We start from the raw sequence: 26,848 nt of genomic DNA on the forward strand, positions 1-26,848 counted from the left end.
CTCTTCTTTAAACACAGTTTGGGCCACTTTGACCTGCCCCTGCACTCCCTTCCCATGCATTCCAGTGGTACCTATCATTCAAGAACGAACTCAAATACCAGTTCCTCTACAAAGTTTTCTCTGGCCCTTACATCTGGTAGGGATCATTCATGCTTTTAACTCATAATAGGTAACCCTTTTAGATAGCTTACTATGTGGTAGGCACTCTCTTCAAACTTTTACATGAATTGACTCCTTTCATCCCTGTAACACCACCTTAAAGCAGTATAATTACTGTTCCTGTTTTACAGATGAGAAAACTGAGGCATATCCTTATTTTGCCCAACATTACATAGCAAATGACTGGCACGGTTGTGATTTGAACCGAGGTACTCTGACATCGAGAGTTGTGCTAACTGCTATGTTATTATATGGTCTCTTGCACCATCTTATAATAGTTGGCATCTGCCTATGGCACTTAGTATTTTTAATTTGATTGCTTGTAGATTTACTCTGCTTCTCCACTTTGCCTGACCCTGGGCCTTTAACTGTTGGGAAACCACCTACTAAAATTGGAAATGCATGCATTAAGAGAGAAGTCTGGGTATCCTGTTTCTGACAATGGCCAAAGTCCTTCTAATTTTTATCCTAGTCTAGCCTTGGTCCTTAATTCTTGCCCGATTACTACGTTTACTTTACCTTTGTGTTTGTCTCATATATTGGCATTTGTACTCTATTCTTTACCTGATGACCAATGTAACTTCTCTCATTTTTCTCCTTGTTTCCCTTGCATGTGTTTCTGTGCACCTTGGGTTTCTGCTACATCTGGCTTTCAGCCCTGAGATCCAGGACCAACATGGCTGGTACTCCTCCCCCAGCTTTTCTTGGGAGAAGGAGTCAGAAACTGCTGGATTATAAATTCATAAGGGCAGAGATTTTATCAGCCTGTATTCTACAGAACCAGTATGGTGTCTTCCACATAGGAACTCAATAATCTCTTATTGAATAAAAGGATGAGCAAATGAAAGCAGCCACCGTCTGCTTATTGTCCTTGCTGGCTAGTAAGGCCTTCTCTGATGATTTTTACTCTTCCCTGTTTCCCACACTATCCTTGATGTTGAATCCTGATTCAGCCTTGGCTCTCCAAATCTTGTGGGTCCTGCTATGACTCAGCTGAGTTGAAACAGGAGGTGCTTATTAGGCACAGAGAGGATATAACGTAAGATGCAGACACTGATTTTAAAATAATTTCATTGTCATTGTCTCATAAAGGCTCGAATATATAAAAACTTGTTATATTAAAAATACTAAGTTAACAGTTTCAGATGAAAGTAGTTGTTACAAGTAGACACATGACTAAACAATAAGTAACAGGACAGACAATAATTTTGGGGAAGAGGACAGGGTCATTTCAGGCAGAGAAGGCTAACAAAAGATTTCAGAAGAATGTAGAATTTTAAAAATTTATTTCTTTTTCTTTATTTTTTAGGTTTTTACTTAAATTCCAGTTAGTTAACATACAGTTTAATATTAGTTTCAGGTGTAGAATTTAGTGATTCATCACTTACATATAACACCCTGTGTTCATCCCAAGTGCTCTCTTTAATCCCCATCATCCATTTAACCCATCTCCCCACCTACCTTCCATTTAGCAACCCTCAGTTTGTTCTTTATAGTTAAGATTCTGTTTTATGGTTTGCCTCTCTCTTTCCTCCCCCATGTTCATTTGTTTTGTTTTTTAAATTCCACATACGAGTAAAGTCATATGGTATTTATCTTTCTCTGATTTATTTTGCTTAGCATAATACTCTCTAGCTCCATCTATATCATTGCAAAAGATAAGATTTCATTCTTTTTATGGCTGAGTAATATTCCATTATATGTATATGTATAGATATATGAGATATATATATGAGACATATATATATTTATATCTATAGATATAGATATCTATAGATATAGATATAGATATGTTATCTCCCACATCTTTATTCATTCATCAATCAATGGATAGTTGGGCTGCTTCCATAATTTGGTTATCATAGATAACGCTGCTATAAACATCAGGGTACATGTATCCCTTTGAATTAGTATTTTTGTACTTTTTTTTTTTTACATTTATAATTAATTATATTTATTTTTTAAATCAACATATAATGTATTATTGGTTTCAGAGGTAGAGGTCAGTGATTCATCAGACTTATTTTTTTTATTTGAATTCAGTTAATTAACATATAGTGTATTATTAGCTTCAGAGGTAGAATTCATTGACTCATCAGTCTTATATGAGCACCCAGTGCTCATTACATCACACATCCTCCTTAATGTCCATCACCCAGTTACTCATCCCCCACCCCTCTCCCCTCCAGCAACCCTCAGATTGTTTCCTTTGGTTAGGAGTCTCTTATGGTTTTCTCCCTCTCTGATTTCAGCTTGTTTTAGTTTTTCCTCTCTTCCCCTATGATCCTCTGTTTTGTTTCTTAAATTCCATATTTTTTTATTCTTGGGTAAATACCTAGTAGTGCAATTGCTGGGTCATAGGGTAGTTCTATTTTTAACTTTTTGAGGAACCTCCATACTGATTTCTAGAGTGGCTACACCAGTCTGCATTCCCACCAATAGTTCAAGAGGGTTCCCCTTTCTCCATATCCTTGCCAACACCTGTTATTTCTTGTGTTGTTGATTTTAGCCACTCTGATAGGTGTGAAGTGATCTCATTGTAGTTTTGATTTGCATTTCCCCAATGATCAGTGATGTTGGGCATCTTTTTATGTGTCTGTTGGCCAACTATATGTCTTTTTTGGATAAATATTCATGTCTTCTGTCCATTTTTAATTGGATTATTCATCTTTGGGGTTTTGTAAGTTCTTTATATGTTTTGAATACTAACTAACCCTTTCTCAGATATGTCTTCTCCCATTCTGTAAGTTGCTTTTTAGTTTTGTTGATTGTTTCCTTTGCTGTGCAGAAGCTTTTTATTTTGATAAAGTCCCAATAGTTTATTTTTGCTTTTGTTTCCCTTGCCTTGGGAAACATATCTAGAAAGAAGCAGCTATGGCTGATATCAAAGAGGTTACTGCCTATAATCCTCTTCTAGGATTTTTATGGTTTCAGATCTCACATTTAAGTCTTCAATCCATTTTGAATTTATTTCTGTGTTTGATGTAAGAAAGTGGTCTAGTTTAATTCTTTTGCATGTAGCTATGTGGTTTTCCCAACACCATTTGTTGAAGAGACTGTCTTTTTTCCCATTGGGTAGTCATTCCTGCTTTGTGGAAGACTCATTGATCATATAGTTCTGGGCTTATTTCTGGGTTTTCTATTCTGTTCTGTTCATCTATGAGTCTATTTTTGTGCCAGTACCATACTGTTTTGATCACTACAGCTTTGTAATATAAGTTGAAGTCTGGAATTGTGGTAAAAAATAACATAAAATGTGCTATCTTTTTTTAAGTGTATGGTCAGTAGTGTTAAGTATGTTCACATTACTGTGAAACAGATCTCTAGGACTGGTTTGTCATGCAAAACAGAAACTCCTATACTATTAAACAACTCCCCATTTCGCCCTTCCTCCTAGCCCCTGGTAACCACCATTTTACTTTCTGAATCTGTGAATTTTACTACTTTAGATCCCTCATGTAAGTGGGGTTGTACAGTATTTATCTTTTTAAGAAGAATGTAGATTTCAAGCTATGTCTTTAAAGATGGGTGTGACTGAATAGGCAGAGATGAAAGGGGGTACATAGGCAAATGGATTAGCATAGTGTGAAAAGTTATATTTTCTTAACATGTACTGAGATGGATAGAAGCTGAGGCAGTTTCTTTATTTATTTACCTTGGGGCATTCCTCTTAGGTTATGGATATTTTGGCTACTATGTTCTGTGTATATTTATCTCTGCCTTTACCTGTGGTTTTCAACTCAGGGAGAATCTTTGGACATTAGTTATATAGACTCATCAATCTAAATTATGGTCTAGAAGATAAGAAGATTGTGGTCTAAAAGCATGGACACTTGGGTTCATCGTTTTTACTTTAACTGATGGAATGGAGTATTTGGATTTGGCTTTGAAACAAGGTTTTTTGTTTGTTTTTTAAAGAACAAACCCATTAAGATAGGAAGTCTACACAGGCACATGGATAACAAATTTCAACACAAGTTTTACTGTTGTGTTGCTATTTTAATCAACAATTCTATGTCATTAGGAACTGGTAAATATTTTTTTACCTATGGTTTGCAAGAGACAAGGCTCTGACACAGTTCTGAGCCTTTTAGATTCAGTCTTCTTGAGTTTTGTGCTTAATCTTATGGGACAGGTCACGTGACTCTCCTTCACCTTTGGATAGGATTAGACCTCACATAAGAGACCATCGCAAGTCTGTGTGGTACCTTAGTGTGATTTAGGAAAAGGATGTTTTCTTCAAGACACATAACTTCTCTCTGATGGAATATTGTCTTGATAGATATCTGCTGCTATTTGCTAGAACATTGTAATAATTTGGTCAGCTATATGAACAGTGGCCTGTAGGGTTGTGCAGTACACAGACTGTGCAACTCTATGTAAGAGTCTTTCAAAAGCACAATGGTAGTCAATAGAAAATTGAGCTGTGAAGGTGGAACACTCTCTGTGAATAGGAGTTAACAGGTGTGGATTTTGCCCTGTAGATGTGTGAGAGGGCAAAACAAGATGGAAACCCAGAACTCGGTTCTCAATATTATCAGATAGACAGAAAATGAAATACCAAAACGGAGAAGTAGGAAGTTGGGTTTGCCAAAAGTCAGAATTTAGGTGGTCAAGTGGAATGCATGTATGAAGATTTTGGATAGGAAATGCAGGTATTTGAAGCAGCTTTTTACAGAATTATAATGCCAGTTTGCACAGGGATGTGTAGTTAACTTAAAGGAACAAGAATGGGGCAGATATCAGTTTATGTTCTCACTAGTAATGATAATAGTTAACATTTATACAGTGCTTCAGAATTTATAAGACATTATTAATACATCATATCCATTTTGATATTTTTGAGTACCTTTTAAGACAAGAGAACTACTATTACAATTTTATAAATAAGGATTAATAAGTTTACATGACTTGTTCAAGTTCATATATATGATAAAGCTGAGTTTTTTGAAGATTTTATTTATTTATTTATTTATTTGAGAGAGAATGAGCAGGGGGAGGAGCAGAGGGGCAAAGAGAATCTCAAGCAGACTCTGAGCTGAGCGTGAAGTCTCACGTGGGGCTTGATCTCATCACCCTGAAATCGTGACCTGAGCTGAAACCAAGAGTTGGATGCTTAACCCACTAAGCCACCCAGGCACCCCAAAACATCTAAATTTTTAAATCAAATACTTCTGAGTCCATGATATTTTTAAGTATACCATGATTTATTTTTTTTCCTGATAAACTTGCACAAAAGTATCCTGGCTAAACTGTTCCCTAGACTCCTACTGCAAGTCACCAAATTTATTTCCTTTTATTTCTGTGCACAAAATACACACTCCATTCCTAGCCCCATTACTAGATGGTAGAAAATGATGTTGACCACTTCCAGGCCTGGCCCATAATGCAGTGCTCATCCCTCTCTCTTACTGTTTTGACATCAGTACCCATGGCAGCCTGAGAAACCACATGCTGAGAATGGAGAGTCTCCATCTACTTGAGTATTTGAACAACTCCGTGGAAAAGAGCCCTTCCTCTTCCAAGAGATCATTTCTATTGAGTTTATTGAGCAAGAAGTAAAATTCTATTGAGTTAAGCCGCTGAGCATTTGGGTTTTACCTATTTCTTACAGCAGCTAATGCTGCCTTAGTAATGTACTCTACATTATTTACACGCAGCCTCTACTATGTAAGCGTTTCTCTCTTGGTTAAGCAACTAAACTGAAGTTATTTGGGGTAGGTGCTCACCTTTTTCTTTAAGACTGCTTTTATACCATTACTTGCATTTCCTCTTTAATCCCTCTGGTCTTTGAAGCACATGGAATTAGGCTATATACTTTGCCCCCCTCTTTTTACAGTAATCTGCTTTTCTCCCCATCACACCGCCAATGCATTATGGATTTTAGCCATTAGTTTGTTAAATTTCTCACCGTCGCTATTTCTGTTTATTCTTTGACCATGTCTTCTTATCTCTCCAGTTCACTTACTCTAGTGTAAGTAAGTGAGAGAACTCCACTCCAGTAATTCTTGGACACCATTGGGAACCCCAGTCCACTGACTCTTCTCTTATCTCACTGGCCAACATCCATCTTTACTAGGTTAAAATGTCTCAATCTATTGTTAAGGAATTTCCATGTATACATATTCAGCTCATTTGCCCCACTCCTCCTACTGTTTTTGTCTGGGAGAATTCCAGCCTTGAGTAAATTCAACTTTGTTCCTATTCCATCACTGCGTCAGTACAACTGAATGTAGCTGGAAGGAAATGTAACAGTGCTTACTAGGCTAACTTTAAATTTATGATCACAAACCTCAACGGGATTTGGTGTCTGGCCCTCCTCTACTTTCCACATATGCTTTTTCCAGTGATTCCATCCAGGTCTGTGGCCTTAAATATATCATATGTGATTAACTCCCAAATGTGTATACCCAGCCTTTAACTCTTCCTGCATAGTCCACACCTGGATACCCTATTCTCTATGTGCCCATGTAACAGACATTTCAAATAGCTCAGCAGCCATGGAGGCTGGATAAAATGTTCAGTGTAGTCCTTGTCCAATTTCTCAGCTGTTCCTGCAATATTGGTAAAGGAATAAAAAACATCAACAACTAATATTTATTCAGTGCTTACTTTGTTCTGGGTACTTTGCACATAAAAATGATCTAATCCTCACAGAAAATCTATTAGGTAACACCATTACTATCATCTCTGCCTCAGGGAAGAGGAAACTGAGGTTCAGAGCCCAAATGGTAGAATTGGTATTTAAATCAACTAAGCAGGGGTTAGCAGACTTTTGCTGTAAAGGGCCAGATAGTAAATATTTTCAGCTTCGTGGTCCATACTGTCTCTGTTACAACAAACTAGCTCCGCTCTTTTAGTGTGAAGGCAGTCACAGACAATGCATAAATGAACACACATAGCTATGTTCCAATAAAACTTTATTTACAAAAATAGGTGATAGGCCACATTTGACTTAACAGGTCGTAGACTGGCAACCCCTGCTTTAAACCGTTATTGCTGTATTGCCTGGGTTAAGTGAATGACGGAACCAACGAATGGACCAATGAATGAATGAATGACACCCTCTTTGGCACCAGCCCTCCCCTGCTTTGTTCCCTCCAGTTCTCTCATGGGTATTCATGTCACTGCCAAGGGGAAAAACACCACAATCACTCTTCAGGGCTGAGCGAGGAGCACAAAGGGAAAAATCTTACAAGAATAGTGTTTTATTCCTAAGATGGGTTAGGTGAGCAGTGGTTCTAGCTCCTTGAGGCTCTCTTTGAATGGCTAAGAGATCAAAATCATAACTCTTTATTCAGGGAATATGTTCCCTCTAGGATAGAGTTCTGTTCTAATTGTCCAGTGTCATCATGTTCTATTCTTACCCCCTCCAGCAACACGGGAGACCTTGCAGGATTTGGAACATGCAGGTTCCCTCTCACTTTTAGGTCTGTGTGTATCCTGTCCTTTCTGCCTGGTAAACTAACTGCCTCACTTCAGTGGCCAGGCTCACCAATTGTTTGTTCTTTACAACTCTTCTGGGATGCTATTGGTCCCCTGGAAGTTGTTCTAAACACTCCGCAACAAGTGGTTGCCTTTGCTCTGCGTCTAATAATCTCATGCTTGTTTCAATAGTAGTTTTTAATCACTCTACATAGAAATTGTTGTTTTGCTCACCTGTCTCCCTAATACTGCCAGCGTTTTGAGAGTGGGCTCTCTTACTCAGTATTTTAAGTCCAGCACATAATACAGTGCCTGGCCCAGAGGGTCCCTCAGTAAATATTTGTTGAGTGAATGACGCACATCAGCTTTTTCTTAGGAGTGGTTGAGAGAAGCTTTATTTGTGTGGTGTTCCATAAACCTTGTTCCTACTCTCTTGATATCTCAGGGGGTTGGAGGGATACTCTCTGGGCCTTAGCTCAGCAGAGTGGGTAAATGACTGTGATACTTCTAGCTGGAAAGCCATATGTATAGCATTTGTCTCTCAAGAGTATCAACTGCTCAGAAAAGCAGGGCTTAGAAAATAAGGGTGTGTGGCTGGCTATAATCCTAGGAGTGTATAAAGTCAGTGGCTATGCATGTAGTGGAAAAAGCTTGACCTTGGAGTCAGGCTAATTTAGGTTTACATATCATCTTTTCCACTTTTAAACTTCCCTGAAGTTCAGTTTCCCGATCTATAAAATAGGGATAAAAATATATGTCCTGCAAGGTTTCAGCAATATGGGAAAGGGATTAAAGGGAATATGCCCAGTACAATGTCATCTGGTAGGTTCTAATCACACATGGTAGCTGCAGCCAGGAAGTGCTTAACTCTTTGATAACCACATTAGAGAATCCCAGGGTGAGGATTGCTTACAAAAACCAAATAGGCTCTCTTGAGATTAATGACAACACCCACTTGCATCATAATGGCAACTGCAGATGGGAATTGTCTGCACTGTTGCATCTCCTGTCCCTAGTAGGATAAACGTAAATATACAAGGCTGTGAAGTTCCTGTAAGTACACTTTAGTGTGTAGCTCTTGGCCCCTAGAACAAAGTGTGTCAACCTATGCGTGTGTGAACACGCAATGCACACAACGCACAGAATTTCTCTTTTTGTTATTAATTTGCCATTGATTAGGAGTACATGAGACACGAGAAACTGATTACTAAGTTAGATAATATTTTCTTCAACAAAATAACTCGAGGGTAAGCGCTCTCATAACTTTCAGGTTGTACTTCATATGGAAATTGAGCCAGAAGGTGATTGGTCAACAGAAGAGCTCATCACTGCAGAGGAGAGCAGTTGAGCAAGAGTGTGCCTTTGCTGGTGGTTAGCGGTGAAGCTGGGGAGGAAAGCATTGCAGGTGTTTCTCATGGCTGCCAATTTCCCTAATGTCTTGGGTGCTGCACACTGACTTTGCTCTGCCAGCGCATTTAGTTTACAAGACGATCCTCACATGAAACACAGCGGTTACGTTCATGAGAACATATGCAAAATTAAACCACTGACCCAGTAATCAAATAAAACTTCCCATAAATTATTGAGCTTGTTCTTTGCTTTTCTTAAAGCAAACAAGCCCTTTGTCCCTGAATTTTCCAAATAAATGTTCTTGCAACAAATAGAAGCTTTATGGGTCCAGAAGAGGGTGCAAGCCACAGAACTGTGGCCTCCCAATGGGATCAAGGGCTTCCCTCTGCTTCCTGACCACGGGTTAGGGCTCTCGAGCCTGGCTTTACTAACACAGGCCGGGCATGTAAGGCAGCACCGTGGGGCATTACTTGGTGAATCAGAACCCTGGATAAATTGGACATCAGGTCTCACAATGACTTGGACTTCACCCAGGCAGGCCTTGGGTAGAGCCTCCTCCATATGGTGGCTTATGTTCGGCAGATAAAATGCCTGATTTGGCATCAACAGGAGCCTGTTTTTCTTCTTGGGTAGCACAAATCAGGAACACACATGAGAGCATACCCTCTATTATTTACGACACCGTGGAGGAAGAGAGAATGGGAATATAAAACCCACAGAATGTATTAAATAGGTTATCCTGTGCACCAACCATACATAGCTTCTAACACATGGCAAAATCTTGGGATTTTACCATTCAGGTCATCTTTGGAGAGTTTCTGTGTTTGTTGTTTATCATCCTCGTTATTACCAATCATCTAATGAACTACCTGTGAGGCACTGTAGCAGGAGCTCTGGAGGGTGCCAAGGAAGAAGTAGGAGGCAGAGTCCTTGCTGGAGATGACATGCCCACCCGCTAATGCTCATAGCTGCCTGGGGACGGCCTTCAGGTGAAAGAGGGAGCTCATTGGCCTCTTGAACTCAGATTAATTTGGGAATTCTAAATAAACCTCCAGGAGTCCTATTGACACAGGACATGCAAATCTCTTTGGAGAACTGCGTAGGGAAAATGGAGGGCTTTGGCCCTGGTGAGTCAGGGTTCCAAGTCCTTGCTTATTCCTAAGGTTGGTGAATGAAAGCCAAGGTGAAAAATTATGTACGACGTAAGGCAGTAAGTATATCAGGGTGTGTAGGTGTGTCCCTGTGTGGCACCCAGCAGGAAAGGACATTCTGGTATTTGCTCTTAGGCAAATCCTGTTGTTTGAGGGCCGGCCTGTTGCAAACTATGCTGTGATTCTGTGAGTCCTTCCCAGGTTGTTGCCGGGGTCTTGATTTTCCTTAACATTCCATCTCCCTGTGAGAGCTATAGGTAGTCATTCAGATGCCTTTCACAGCAGGGAACTGGTGCGTCATGTACAATGGGAGAATTTCTTCTAGCTTCTCTTCCCTAGACATGACTCCACACTGACCTCTTGTCCCTTCGTGTTCTCGTTCTTCTGTCTCAGCACTTGCAATATTTTGTTGCACTTAGGAGTTTCAACTTACGTGGACTAGATTACAAGCTTCTTGAGGACAGGGACCACATCTCATTTCACTTATGTATATCTAGTGCCTAGTACAGCACCCGGTACAGGGCAAACCCCCATTCAATATTCACAATTCTGTGAATGGGAATTGAGGAAGCCTTCCCAGAGTATGGAAAAGGACACACCTGAACCCCACCCACCCTGATTTTTCTCGAGCAGTGATTATTTCTACATGATCACATGCAATTAAATATCAGCAAAAACTGAGGGAACAAAATGTGGTGACTCTAAAATCATTATTCTGTGGTCTCAGGACACATTGGCAATAGCACTGCCTTACTTTCCTGGTAGGCTTGATTAATATTAATTAACGTCTCTCTTCTGAATGCATTTCAATTAATGGAAGGCAAAGCAACTCTCAGGTGTGTTGGATGAGGGACTGACTGGACTGTTGTTAACATTTCAATTGAAGAGTTTACACGCGGTTAAAAATCTATACTGCTATGTATGCTTTGGTAGAATAAATGTTTATCGTTTTCAATATTTATTGACTGCCTACTGTGTGCCAAATACTCTCTTGGCAGGTTGTTTCCTGAATGAGCTCATAATTTACTTCAGGGATTTGGCTGTGGATGTAATTTAACATGATTGGAGAGAAAAATGGCTCCATTAATCAAACTGATGGATTTGTAAATTAAAATATATGAATCAGAATTTATGCTCCTATAGTACATTTATTATAATAAACATTAAAGTCTAGTGCTTGCTTCGGCAGCACATATACTAAAATTGAAACGATACATTAAAGATGAGCATGGCCCTTGCACAAGGATGACACACAAATTTGTGAAGCGTTCCTTGTTTCTAAAAAATATGTTAGAGGTCTACATCAAGACTATGTTAAATTAATGAATATTTTAATAAAGAAAAGGTCACTTAAAAATTCACTTGCAAATTATTTAGCTTATAGGATTTGTCCTAAGTCTACTGATAATTTGAGAACATATTTAATGTGTAGGCTGTGTTTTCTTTGGAATTTGACTATTGTGTAAAATGATTATTCAGTGGTGGAAACAGGGCAGAACTTCCTTTACTTTGAAGTGCATGTATGTTTGGGCACATTTCTCCTGAGGTCGTTCGGAGTGATTATTTTCTTTGCTCTTCTTGTATTAATACCGCAGCATCTTTTTTCAATAAGAGAAGCTGGTTGCAATTTCAGCTGTAAAACAGGCAAAGAACTTTCGGTGAAAACCAAAATTCTCTTCTATGTAATTGACCAGAAGGAGGCTCTCTTCCACCTCACTGTGTAAAAGTTAGACTAAAAGCTTCCAAACTTAATTCTTCCCAGGCGGTTCTAATATTCCCCAAGCTGTCTCTATCATTGGTGGTGGTAGGGGCAGCCCTGAAATTTTCCTTTTGGGAACAGACTTTAAGCCTGCATCATGAATACGAAGATTTCAGGGAGTATAAAGTGCCCTTTCCTTCTACCAGCTCATTTATAGATTTTTCTCTGACCTGAATGACAATAAAGATGTTTTTTTTTTCCTCGCGTGGGATAGCTCAATATTCCTTAACTTAACTCCTAAGCTTTGTTTTCCTTATGGCTTTGTTTTGTCAAGGTTGTCCAATAGAATACATTTTTAAATAGCGTTTTGTTCTATTTTATTTTTTAAGTAGGCTCCATGCTCAATGCGGTGCTTGTTGCCACAACCCCGAGATCGAGAGTCGCATGCTCTACCGACTGAGCAAGACAGGCACCCCAAGTCCAATACGATATTTTAAAAATTAATATTTTAAGTTGAATCAGTAAGGCATTTGGATTTTTAAAAAGTACAGTTTTTGTCTATACCTACCTAGTCATCTTAGTCTCTATGCATCTATAAGTAAGACACACATGTTTTAAAACATAAGGTAATCACAATTCACCACAGAGGCTCTAATTACATTGCATTTGGCAATGAAAAAACCACTACTAGATTCAGAACAGAAACAAAAATTGCAAAATCTTTGGAGAGTGAAGAGGGATGTGAGAAGTACCCACCACTGTGGGTACACAGTCCGTTTATGATGTCATGAGGTCATTTTGAGTCAATTTATTTTCAGGTCTTTCTTCATTGTCAAGGAAGGCAGTTTATGGGGTTATTGTAAAAACAGCCTTGCTGCTCTTTTCGGAAGCCTCGCCCTTTAATGATGGAGCAGAGCTGGTTATGAAATACCCAACTGTGACTAATTTTGGAGGAGTAACATCTCAAATAAATTGTCTCCTGGAAATGCTCTTGGAGCTAGTGAACAGCAGAATGATGATGCGTTTATTGCACTAATTGCTCCTTTGAGGGTTTATTCCTAGACAGGGCACAGAGTAGACTGATGCTGTACTTCTAACCTCTCCTTGTCACAGAGATTTCAGTTTTGGAGAATGATGATAGGCAGAATAATGACCCCCAGAAATGTCTGTGCCCTAATCCCTGGAACCTGTGAATATGTTACCTTGCTTGGCAAAGCTAAGGAACTTTGCAGAGGTAATTAAGGTTATAGCTATTAAGATAGGGAGATTGTCATAAGTGAGCCCAATCTAATCACATGATCCTTTAGGAGCAGGGAACTTTCTACAGCTGGAGAAACATGGAGCAGAAGAAAAAGTCAGAGAATTCCAAGTATACTGTTGGAAGTTCTGAGATCTAAGGGGTCACGTGTGTGGCCAGGCAAGAAGCCTTTAGAGAAGGACAGCCTCTGGTTGACAACCTGCAAGGAAATGGAGGCCTCAGTCTGACAACCGCAAAGAACTTAATTCAGCCAACAACATGAATAAGCGTGGAATTAGATTCTTCTGCAGAGCTTCTGGTAAGGAGTGCAGCTCTGCTAACATTTTGTTTTTTCCTTGCTAATACCCATATCAGGCTTATACCCTACAGAAACTGTGAGATCATAAATTTGTGTTGTTTTAAGTCACTGAGTTTGTGTTAATTTGTTACAGCAGCAACAGAAAACTCAATCATAGGAAATATTTTGAAGGAACTAGTGCTAGTGTTGGATTGTCACTGTGGTGGTATATTGTTACAATGAACCATGCCTCCATGGATTTCATCCGGTGACTCTAGGCTTTAGCCATTGAGTGTTAACAAATGGGTTCAAAGCAGAAGCTTGACAAATATATTCATTTCCTATTGCTATTTTAAATTACACCAACTTCCTGACTTAAAAGAAAACAGAGTTATTATCTTATAGTTCTGTAGGTCAGAAGTCACACTGGGCTAAGATCAAAGTGTCTGCAGGACTGCCTTCCTTCTGGAGGCCCTAGAGGAGAATCTGTTCCTTTGCCTTGTCCACCTTCTAGAAGTTGCCTGCATTCCTTGGCTTGTGGCACCTTCCTTCATTTTCAAAATCATATGCGTAACATCTTCAAATCTGTCTTACTCTGGCCTCCCTCTTACAAGGACTCTTGTGATTATATTATCCCTCCCGGATAATCCAGGCCAATCTTTCCATCTCATCTTAATTGTATCTGCAGTCTCTTTTGCCATGAAGATAAAATATCTGCAGGCTTCAGGGATTAGAACATAGCTATCTTTGTGGGGGGCATTATTTTACCTATCACAATAAGTGTTTGCATGCCAGATTTATACTCTTAGAATGCTCACTCTTAGAATGTTTCTTCTTGGAACACAATTCCTATGCTATGAGGAAATCCAAGCAACCATGTAGAGAGGCCTCCATAGGGAAGAACCAAGGCCTCTAGCCAACATTCCCAACTGAGCTCCCAGCTAGCTGCCAACACCAACTCCTTGCCATGGGAGTGAGGCCACTATAATAAACCTTCCAGCTAACCCAGTGCCCAAGCCATCACTGTAGAGCAAAACTTTCTGGTCAACCCACAGAATCATGAAGGATGATAGATGGTGGTTGGCACAAAAACAGACACATAGATCAATGGAACAGAATAGAGAGCCCAGATATGGACCCTCAACTCTATGGTCAACTAATCTTTGACAAAGCAGGAAAAAATATCCAATGGAAAAAAGACAGTCTTTTCAAGAAATGGTGCTGGGAAAATTGGACAGCTATATACAGAGCAACGAAACTTGAACATTTTCTTACACCATACACAAAGATAAACTCTAAATGGATGAAAGACCTCAATGTGTGATAAGAATCCATCAAAATCCTAGAGGAAAACATAGGCAGTAACCTCTTCGACATCGGCCACATCAACTTCTTTCAAGACAGGTTACCAAAGGCAAGGGAAACAAAAGCGAAAATGAACTTTTGGGACTTCATCAAGATGAAAAGCTTCTGCACAACAAAGGAAACAGTCAACAAAATAAAGAGGCAACCCACGGAATGGGAGAAGATATTTGCAAATGACACTACAGATAAAGGGTTGTTATTTTAAACTCCTAAAGTTTTGGGGTGGTATGTTAGGCAGCAATGGATGCTTGAAATGATTCTAGTCTCTTTTATAACTACCTAACTACTTGAAATTGAGGGATTCTGACTAGAAGAAGATGGGTTCTTCTATCAAGTATTCAGTATGAAGCAGATGACATAGGTCAAAATACATAAAGTCCTTAGCTCAGCACCTGGCACATAGTAGGTATTGTAAAAGCATGAATTATCTTTTCCCAAGTAGTCTTTTTGCTGTAGACATTGACACCTACGTCCTTATTAAAAAGAGAGGATTTCAACAGAAGGGGGAATGAACCATGAGAGACTGTGGACTCTGGGAAACAAACTGAGGGCTTCAGAGGGGACGGGGGTGGGGGATTGGGATAGGCCGGTGATGGGTATTAAGGAGGGCACATATTGCATGGTGCACTGGGTATTATATGCAAATAATGAATCACGGAACACTGCATCAAAAACTGGGGATGTACTGTATGGTGACTAATATAACAAAATAAAAATTATTTTAAAAAAAGAGGATTTCTTTCTATTAAAGACATTTATTTAATATGGTACATAACAAAATATAATGTATTATCATCTGATAATTTTGCTTGGTGGTCCATAATTTAAAGTTATAAAGCCTTAACCTGAACAATGTCTATATTCCAAAAAGATCTTTTCTCAGAAAATACATCTTAACTAAATTTTAGAATATGAAGTGGAGTCTTGCAGTTCATATTGTTTAATTGCGCTGTCACACAAGAATCTTGGAATTTTTCTTAGTTTGTTCAATTGCTGTAAATGACTTCTGAAAGTAATATAATTACAACTTGTTATGCTTTATGCATTCATAGAATTCACAGAGCAAGCTGAGTATGTAACTGTTCATTTGGAGCCGAGTTGATTACCATTTGAAAACAGTTAATGGAGTAGCTGATTAGAATACATTGCAATGAGTCATGATTTAATTTCACATCACCTAGAAAAATTTGATGTCATGCGTGTTAATGGCAGTTTTGAGGGGCATAAGGATTGACATGTTTTTCCTGAGCTAAGCAATATGGCCATGCTGACTCAGTGAAAAACTCACATTTCAAAACACGTGAAGTAAGTAATACAATGCAACCTTATGTGATTAAATTCACCACCTGAGTATTAAAAATGTGAGTGAAGTTTGTAAGTAAGGTTTAAGCTCATTTAAAGCAGTGCGCTGTGAGATTTGGATGGAAATCCAGCTCACTGGGGGTTTTCAAGTTTTCACAGCAAAACTCCTTGAATGGATTATGTTCGCTTTGCGCTCAACCTGCTTTTTTCCTTCCCCACCTTGGAATCTCCACATTGAAGCTAGAGAGATTTTTTAAAAACTCACAAATCTGTCATGTCATTTCCCCACTTGAAGCTCCTTAGTGGTTCCCAGTTGCTACCACATAAAGTCCAAATTTCTTGGCTCAGCAGACAGGGTTCTGTGTAATTTGCCACTGCTGATTCTGTAGTCTTATCTCTTGACAGTTTCCTTCAATGGCTCCACACGTGGAGAGGAACTTGTAATTCTTTTTCTTCTATAGGCTACGTAGCTTTCAGCCACATGGCCTGGCTATTCCCTATACATCCATAACATCTTGTTTTAATGTCACTTCATCTTGGGAAGGTTTTCTTGACCCCTTTCCTCAAGTAGCGTAAAATCAACTTCATGTGCACCTCTAGTACCTCATTTGATGGCACTGATTGAGCCAAATCACAATTGCTTGTTCAGTTGTCAACTGGCCTCCATCGAGCATAAGCACACTGCAAGGAGTACTGTGTCAGGTTCATTTTTTAACTGAATGCTAAGTACAGTGCCTGGCACATAGAGGAACTTGTTACAAATTCACTACATGAAGAAAGATGTATTTGTTCAAAGTGAGCAGAATATAAAAGAACTATTATCAGTGTCTCGCTTTTAGTAGGCACTGGGTATACATTCATTCCTCCCTTATCATGGATCTGCACCATGGAATTCATCATTAGTTATATGCCATTTCCCACTGGCTTACCATGTGTTATTTACAAAGGAGTAAGCTGTTGAACTGTATGGTAACATCATATAGAGTAATTTTTCTCAGAATGAAATAGGTGGGATTCTATAAAAGCTGAAACTGCAGGTTCTCATTTTTTGTTGTTGTTGTTGATGGCATCTTTTTTTTCTTTTTTTTTTTTTTGAAGTAGGCTCCATGCCCAGTGTGGAGCTCAATGTGGGGCTTGAACTCATGACCCTGAGATCAAGACCTGAGCTGAGATTAAGAATTGGACACTTACCTGACTGAACCACCCAGGCACCCCAAGGCTTTGTGTCTTATGACCTTTAACATACTCCTTTTCAGGTCTGTATGGCTTCTTTTTTTTTTTTTTTTTTTTTTTTTAAAGATTTTATTTATTTATGTGACAGAGAGACAGCCAGCGAGAGAGGGAACACAGCAGGGGGAGTGGGAGAGGAAGAAGCAGGCTCCTAGCAGAGGAGCCCGATGTGGGACTCGATCCCGGTATGCCGGGATCACGCCCTGAGCCGAAGGCAGACGCTTTAACGACTGCGCTACCCAGGCGCCCCTGTATGGCTTCTTCTAACTTAGGTCTCAGACCAGATGGTTTCTCCTCAGAGAGCTTTTCTTGACCACTTAATCCACATCCTCCCCATTTCCTATCTCTAGTTGGGAATCTCCAGTAACTATCACATCAAGTAGCTTCAGTGTCTTCCATGATACCTATCACTTCATAAAACTATCTCACTTATGAATTTCTTTTTCTTATTGACTGATAAGCACCTTCCAGAATGAAAGTCGATGAGAACAGAGCCTCGCCTGTTGCTCCAGTGCTTTGAACACTGCCTGTCATGTGGTGGGTGAATGCATGCATGAAATAACCTTGTAAGAGAGCTTCCTCCAACATGACAAATGGACCAGTATCCCTCAGGATCACCTCAGCTGCCATTAACCAAGTTTCTCATTAGACAAATATTCAAAAGCACATGTGAGGTGATATAATTGATAAAATTTGTACATCCTATGATGACTTTCTGTAAAGTTAGTAGAACAGATGGCTGATTTTATCATCCTGTTAGTGACTTTCACTGGAGAAGAGAGAAACTGGCCAAATGATCTTGTGTAATCTATTGATTTTGGAAAGTATTATGGCAAAACAATAGGGTTTTTTTTTTTTAAAGAACATGAGTAATATGAAAGCATTATAATACATTTCCATAAAATTAATTTCTGGGGAACTACTTAGTCATCTCTTCTTTGATTTTCTTGAGAGGGACTGCACCCTAAACCCTGAAAGGAAGACAGTGGTGAAAGGAAAATGTGCTGATTTTCTCTGTACCCCTCACTGATCTTTCCATGGGAAGGAGAACAACATGTTGACTGGGACAGGAAGTCATTCATTGGCTCATGGTATTCAGTGGGTAAAGTAACTGTGCACGTCCTCTCTCTGACATTCCACAAGGGGTGGTATAGTCCATGATGCTCCCAACAGATGTTTGGGTAAGACCAAGATAGGCCCCAAGGTCTAAATTTTAGGACCACTATTAGGGATCTTTACTTTTGCTATAATGCAGCCAATACTGGAAAGTTCCACATGCATTTCATGGTTTATTTTGATCTCTATTTCGTCTGCTTTATCTGTTTTTCAAATTTATTGGAACTGACAGGAGAAAGAGCAAGAGAAAAGCCTTTCTAGAAATATTAATATCAGTAATTGTATTCCTTCATGAATGAAAATGTTTCTTTGGTTTTTTAGACAAAGAAAAATTTAGAGAATATGAGCATTGCATTACTGCCATCAAAGAACAGCAATGTAATATTAATTTTTCTAAGTAAATGAAATGTGTGGACTCTAGAAATGCCTTTAATTCAGAACCTGAAGTTGTGATATTGAAATGATATCTATAGTGCCATGGTCCTCCTGCCATGTGAAATTTGGAGCCAGGCTCAGTAGAAGGCCGTATTTGACTAGAATCAGCAAAAGCTTAAGAAGTAAACATTTCTGGCTGTCAACTATTAAGCAATATACTGTTTCTCTTTATTTTTACTAATTCTATACACTTCTGCAATGTAATGGTAGCAAGTGCTAGTGTTAACTGGTAAGTTTCTATATTTATTTTAGAAAGTGACACTTCATAAACATCAAAGCACGGTTGCATAGGTGCCATGTTTCCCTATGTCTAGAAACTTAATCATTACTATCATCATTTGATATTCTTTATAGAGAGATGGGAAATGAAATAGGATTAGCTCTTTATTTTCACTTTAATTTGATCCCACTCTAAACTCTCAGGATTCTTATAATCTCATTTGACTGTAACCCAAATTTAAACTATGGGCGAATACACTTTGATATCTAAGAATATAACATAAGCTCCTGTTGTAAGTTGATATTAAACTCTTCTTGTTTATGAAAATGTTCAAGAAAAAGTACCTCTTAACCAATGAAGGGGCACTCCCAGTAGGAGATGACAAAGGAACACAAAACAGCAAATACTACCTTGTATTTGCAAAAAGCTACTCATCTTTAAAATTTCAAGAATGGCATGTGCAGAAAATTGTCTAAAATTTTGAAAAGTGAAAGACAACACAAATTGTAATCTTGATTATTTTAGTTCAGCCTGTGACATTTCTTACATAACCTTTAATTCTTACCATCTTCTGAGTACAATATGCAAGAGGACTGATAAATAAGGCAGCAGATCTTTGTTTTTCATTTGCCCAGGCTTATAGGATCATAAGTTAAACCTGTCCATTTTGTGATCTAATCAATTTTCTTTGGTTTAACACCAAGACTAATGCACCCCTTTCTTAGACTCTTCCAGCTTATCTCAACTTAGAATTTTAGTCATTCATGTAAAGCCTTTCATGTCAGTTTTATATTTGAAAATGCGTCCCAGCTGCTCTGGCTTTCTTAATCCCTCCTAGAAAGGCATATGTGACAGCCTCTCCCCCAGGGAGATTGCAGCTCCAAAGCTTTTTCTCCTAGGTAGGGGGAGTACTGGGCCAGATTCTATTCATGCTTACTTCCCCAGCTGGCTAATTAGATCAATACATGTTTTATATTTTTTATGAATAGACATAGGAATATAAGGACTATAAGAATAGTGTTTTATAGATATATAGTTACATATATATATGCAATATTTTGGAAAATGCCATTCGCTTAATACTTCTGAAACTGTCAGGTGCTAGTTGTAGTAAGGGTTCAATAAATATTGAATAAATGAATGAATGAATGAATGTGTGAAGAAATAAAAGTATTAAGAAGCCAACACAAGGAATTCTCTCGGTTTCAATGTTTCACCCCATTTTATTTTTTAAATAAGTTTGAAAGCTGTTAAGTATTTGACGTATATCATATTTTTTTTTATCCAAAGAACCAAACGTTTGTGGGCTTCTTTGCTATCTTTTTAAAATTATATAACCTTACTTCTGAACTTACTCCCTAAGAAGTTTTAAGTGATCTCTTACCTACATTTGATATTATTAAATCACCCAATTTCACATTAGAAATTTCTTAACCAAAGAATTCAAAGGACAAGTTTTCAATTTCAACGCATACAGTTTATGCCATATGGTAATTTGTTCCAGAATAAAATTATAATAATGGACTCCATTCCTAGATCCTAGATTACATCAGTGATATACAATAATATATGCTTTATTTATACTCTGGGTGGATACTTATATTCTTCTAGTAAGTGTGGAAAAGATTAAAATAATCAACTCGGAATAATGGAATTCAAATTCTATTTTTGAAGATTAAAGACAATACTGAAACTTTGACCAAAAGTAGTAGAAAATATGACTGTGAATAGAATTTATGAAAATGTAGATAAAGTAAGCATCCTGAAGCTATCTACTTCTGAAAAAATGACAGGCAGACTTTTGGCCAGTGCTAATCTCTTATTATATTATTGATTCAGGTTTTATTAAAATTCTGTTGCCTCTTCAAGGGTGAGCATAAGTGTTATATAGAATAGTGAAACCTTATTCAAGATACTGTTTACTCATGAATCACACCACACACTAGCTGCACTGCTTTGACAATGCAAAACTTATAGCATCTTTTCTAAACATCTTAGCAAAATGTATCTTTCCCTATACATGGAAGTTGAGATTTGTTTTGTATAATTGCTCCATAGTATAATCACATTTGAAAACTTTTAAATGTACTCTACTATTTTAAATATGTTCCTTTATAGCTGAAAAAGACTTCCCAATCAACATAATCTTAAAACTTAAGTCATATTTTCTTTGACACTTTGAATGAATAAAAGATCATTCTCCCCATTACCACTTATAGCTCCCTGTCTGTCTCTAATTTCATACCTTTAAACACGTTGTTGAGTGAGGATAAAAAGGAGTGCATTATATTTGTGCAGTAAAGTCATCAGAATATTATGTGTTCAAGAGAGAAAATCTTTTGAAGACAAATGGAGTGGTGATCCTGTTTTTCATCCTTATAGGCTAACCGTAACAGTTACGGTGTTTCCATGACGGGCTGAGCAACTGACTTACATTTCTTCTTTACTACATCTCTTGCCTTGGTTTAATAACATTAAAGGGTATTTGCCAAAGTCACTGCTCTCAGGAGAGTCAGCTTCCTATTTTCTCTGCGGTTGGAGACACCAAATCTTGCTTTTTTACATTATTATCATCTAGTAGGTATCAATACAAAGCCTTTAAATATAGTGCTTTGCAGAAGAGTATTTCAGATACATGGTTTCTAGAGTTTAAAATTTACCTTTGTTGCTTAATGAGCTATTGACCATGGCTCCATTTTATTTTAGTAAACCTTAGATGAGCTGAAATTCTGATGCCTAACCTCTTTGTTTGTCTTTCAAATGGATTAAATGAGGGAGGTCTGTTGGTTAGTGCAACAGAGTCAATAGAACAGCAGGATGCCACAAGAACTGAGAAATGCATTCTTACAGCTTCTTGATGGGGTCAGAAACAGGTAATGCTATTTCACTGAAAAAATAAGATATCATAAATGAAATTCATGCTATCCAGTTAGAAGTATCTATTTTATCTAGTAACTTTTTTTTAAAGATTTTATTTATTTATTTGTCAGAGAGAGTAGGGGGAGCAGGAGAGGGAGAAGCAGGCTCCCTGCTGAGCAAGTATCTCGATGATGATGATGATGATGATGATGATGATGATGATGATGATGGTGATGGTGGTGGTGGTGGTGGTGGTGGTGATGGTGGTGGTGGTGGTGATGGTGGTGGTGGTGGTGGTGATGTGGGGCTGGATCCCAGGACCCTGGGATTATGACCTGAGCTGAAGGCAGATGTTTAACCGATTGAGCAACCCAGTTGCCTCTATTATCTTAAAATGTAAATGATTGTTTGTTTTGAATGGGTCACCAAGCAAGTGAAAAAAATGTTAAATCGATAATCCTTTTCTTCAGTATTGAGATGGAAGATGAGCCAGTGTTCCTCTTGCTGGTTAGGTCATTTCACTAAAGAACATCATTGTTTGCCCAGTTTGTTAGATTTTTCACCTTAACTAGTGGAAGGTGCTCTCTTTTGGCAAACAGGGAAAACTGTAGGTTTATCTTCAGCCAAACCACAGGGAGGCTGATTAGAACACTTTGACTGTTCTTTTTTCACCAGGCAGTACATGTAGACTAAAACTTGGGTCAGCCGGTACGATGGATAAATACTGAGGAGAGGTGGGCAGGAAAGGAAAAACAATCTGAAATTTTGCCAGTATGCTGTATCATTGTAAATGACAGACCTTAGGATCACATAATGTTGACACCAGGTCACTTGGCTTAGCCACTGATTGTACAGAAGTAAGAATTTATCTCAAAGAGATTAAGGGGCACTCACTCAAAATGCCAGTGAAGATGGCTATTGGAGCCTGGAGGATGGAGGGCAGTGCCCTCTTCTCAGCTCCAGCTTGCTGTTGGTAGGTAGGAAAATGGGACCAGTGCTATAATATCTTCAAGTGAAGCTGGAAATCCAGGTTTTAGTGTGAAATCTCCCAATTTTTAAATATTGGCAACTACATAATTAAAAATTTTTGAAACATTATGCCACCCAAATACGTATCCGTGGGTTTCCAGTTTATAGCCTTTGGGTTAAGACATATAATGTAGTCCACAAAGCTGTGCTTTAACCAACAATTACAAAAATGAAATGTGTTTTTGAGTAATTATAATTCAGTGAACACTTGTTAGTACCTGTTTGAGTGCTTTACATTTTATTTGATGCTATGGTAGCTATGGAATAAATAATTCTTGGGGATTATAATTTAGTTAGGGAGAAGTGACTAAGTATCCACGAAACAACCAGAAGATACCATAAATAAGTATATACTTCATGACTTTGAGATGAGGAGTTGAATTGCCTACACTCTCAGAAAAGGCCAGAGTAATTCATCAAAGTGCTCACTGATTTTAGGTATGCTGTCTTCCATGGTGCAATCTATGAAGGTCTTGTTCACTGCACTTTCCACAATATATATACTCATTACTTCCAGGCCCCCAGTATAGATTCCCAGAGTAGGTCCAGTCTTGCTTATGTACTCCAAAGCCACATATCGAGAGGCCTAGACTCAAATATCCAGCTCTTACACAAAATGGGACTTGTATTTTTTTTGTCTCCTAAACCTGTTTCCTTCTTCTGTTATATAAGATGCATTCTTACTCAAGTAATAAAAAAATCGTCTCAAGCGGACTTAAACTATAAGGGGATATATTATCTAATATCCAGTTTGGGGATGAGGGGGAACCAGGGTTGTCTCATTCAGCAGCTCAGTGATATTATAAGGTTCCCTTTGTCCCCTTATTTTGTTCTTTCATCCTCTTTGGCTGTCCTCCGATTGGCCTCTATCATGTCTGCTGCAGACATTCCAGGCATCACATCCAAACAGTGTTTAGGGGAAGGGGGACTGTTTCTTTCCATTCCTCTGTCTTATGACTAGGGAAATCTTTCATGGAAGCTCTCCAGAATATTTGTCCTATTTGTCAGGGCAAAGTCAGACATCTATTCCTGACCCAATCATTGGTGAGTAGAATGGGATTATCATAATAGTCCTAGGCCAGGATTTCTCAACAGGGGTTTATTGGTGCTTCAGGGAAGACCAGGGAAGACATTTCAAACTTTTGTTTTGTGAAATTGTCCCATGTATTTCAGGATGTTCACCATTATAAGACCCTGAATGAAAAATACCTTTCGGTTACTAGGAAAACCCAAAAGTTCCCCACCTGACATTTCCCGAGAACCCACAGTGGGGAGGAACATGTCTTGTTTAGGACAACTGGCTTAGATTAATCAATTTGAAGGAATGAATTGGGGGGATTAATCACAAAGACTGTGACACTCTTCCCTTCATGTTTCCCTGTTTCTTCATCATTTCCCTTATTATTCAAGCCAGAAACTGATGTGACATTCTTCAAACATGCTTCTTCCCCACCTACAATATCTAATAGTGACCTAGTCTGCTGAAATATACTTAACTCTTTCTGTTGCTCTTGGTCACCTCTGTCAATATTACGGCACAGGCCACCATCTCTCTTAGACAATTGTTATAGCTTTCTAACTGGTCTACTTACATTCTTGCTCCCTGTTCTTCTAACAATGGCAAATATGACCTTAAAATATATTCAGTATATGTAACTCTGTTTAATGAATTCCCACTAAATTATTGGTTTATTTAGCTTTTTCTCTCACTTGAACTCATGAGCATAAGTCATACCTTTATGGTAGGTTGGATTATTTTTCCTAATTCTTCTCTTCCTCCTTGCAAAGAAATTACATATCCATGTCTTTTGCCATGTAAGCTTTTAGCTCCTCCCTTTAAAGTAGGCAGATTTTATTCCTTATTGCACTGATATTGTACTTGGCTATATGCCTTTCTTTGGCCAACAGAAAGTGGTCTTGAGAGACGTATGTTTCCGCTTGCCCCTCTTACAGTCCTCTGTGTATAGATTGTACTAAGAGTAGCTCCTGGTCTCAGAAGGAGATCTCTTGGTGTGAACCAGAACTCAACACAACCTAGATTCAAACCCAGCTGAACCCTTGGTAATATGTATAACTATAAGCAAGAAAAATACATATTTGCTGTTGTAACTGAGATTTTGAGTTTATTTTTCTAATGCAGAATTATTGTACCAATAGCCTAATTATAATCAGCAATAATTAGCAATACTTGAATAATCTTATTCAGGGTTTCAGGCTAGTACTTTGGCACACAGCAGGTATTAAATAAATATCTATTCAATAAATAAAGATGCTAATGGTTGAATTAGTTTTATGATACGTAACTACATTTGAATTTATTCTAATTATTTCTTCCTTAGTTGCTCTTGAGAGATTTCTCTAAAAATGTTATCTCATTTATCATATAATATAGATCCTTTTGGAAAGCATGACTCAAAAACACTCTTCAATTAAAGTTCCTTCACGTTTTCAGGTCTGTAGTCCTAGTGTCAATCAAATAAGGGGTGTAGTTTCATTAGGGCCGTGTGGAAGTCAGTGAATTGGGTTGGTATGCAGGAAAATGAATTTATTCAGTGTTGGAATTCCACCATCCAGCATGTCAGTTTGTTAGCACAAACTGTATACCCCATCTCAGGCTTTGGTAGAGACTTCTGTCCTTTGTCTTTTAAAGATGATGGAATAAAGACCAATCATATATTCAATCCACAGACATCTTGTTAAGAATATACCAAGTGCAAATTGTGTGTCCATGTCTGAGCAAGGTAGGAAAGTGATAGGAAATTGAGAAGTTGGAAGGAAGGGAAAGTGATAGGGAAGTAATTGGGAAGGAAAAGCAAATCCTGGCTCTGGCCTCAAAGAGCTTATAATTTCATGAACACTGAGACCAGTGCCTAGCAAACCATTGTGAATAATTCCAGACAGTTTACTTACAAAACAATCTTTTTTTTTTTTCCCCCACTGGGTACAGCTTTTTAATTTGTGTAATCCTCATCACTCCAATGCTGATGACTTTGTTTAAGAGGGCCCACTGTGTTGATGGCTGTCTTGTAGACAGTATCAGAGGGATTTCCCTATTTAATGTTTACACTGATGGTTACAGATGGGGTTCCCTGCTTCAATGAGGCTGTTGGGAATTTTGTTCAAATGGCTCCATTCAGGCATACTTATTATCTAATTGAAGGATCAAGGGAAACTTAGCCCAGAGGAAAGAAGACAGAGGGAGCATGATAGCTGCTATCAAGTATTTTAAAGCCTGTCATCTGGAAGAAAGATTGAATATGAGGTGGGGAGACCAGATTGAGTGTAAGTTGTATTCATCATAGGATTCAGGGTTGCCCTGAATGGCTTAGAGGACTTTACTATGCATTGGGGGGTGGAGGGGGGAGAGTACTCTCTAGTGTCCATTTATAAGAGTATAGTCATGGTTTTCACCCCTCTCTGCCCTTGGTTTGGAGTACATCAGTGTCCTGAGCCTGGCCTTAAGGTCCTGGACTTTCTTACCATCTGACAGGTGAAGCATCTGATGTGTGCCTCCCTTCTTCCATTAGGTGTACAGGAGTGTAGCTGCGGACCAGCATATTCTCCAGAGCCAAAGGGTGATTATGGGACATGCTGGAAGCAGTGACCAGAGAATCACTGTGAGAGGCAGTTGCTTTTTTTAAACTAGAATGCAGGGATGGGTCCTCTAGGCTGGCCTCAGCTAGGGTCACTGCAGCAGCATCTTGTTCATGGCAGTCCTTCCTATTGTTCATGGCCTGGACATCTCCCCTTCCCTAGAGTGATCCCCAGACTGGTCTCAGGTCGTCTTCTGCCTCTCAGACCCAGAGCACTACCCTCTTTGCTTTTTCCTGTCTTCCTCCCTGGCTACCACCATGCCACTCCTAATCAAGCCTTACTCATAATCAATGCTCATCTTATTTCTTTTCTCTAACAACTGATCTACTTATCAGTAAAAGCATAGACATTAGAAACCACACAAAGACTTATTTATTCT

General features: G+C 38.6%; 1 long non-coding RNA gene and 1 other non-coding gene across 7 annotated transcripts in view; both read left to right on the top strand.

The window, feature by feature from the left end:
- LOC103656913 overlaps positions 1 to 26,848 on the top strand; it is a 195,052-nt gene that overhangs the window by 59,255 nt on the left and 108,949 nt on the right. The window lies entirely within an intron of this gene.
- On the top strand, positions 11,259 to 11,365 carry LOC121104491. The gene has a single exon (XR_005836816.1). It is a non-coding gene; the product is annotated as a U6 spliceosomal RNA (small nuclear RNA).

Source organism: Ursus maritimus, unplaced genomic scaffold (genome assembly GCF_017311325.1).
Source record: "Ursus maritimus isolate PB19 unplaced genomic scaffold, ASM1731132v1 scaffold_21, whole genome shotgun sequence".
In the NCBI taxonomy this organism is placed as follows: domain Eukaryota; kingdom Metazoa; phylum Chordata; class Mammalia; order Carnivora; family Ursidae; genus Ursus; species Ursus maritimus.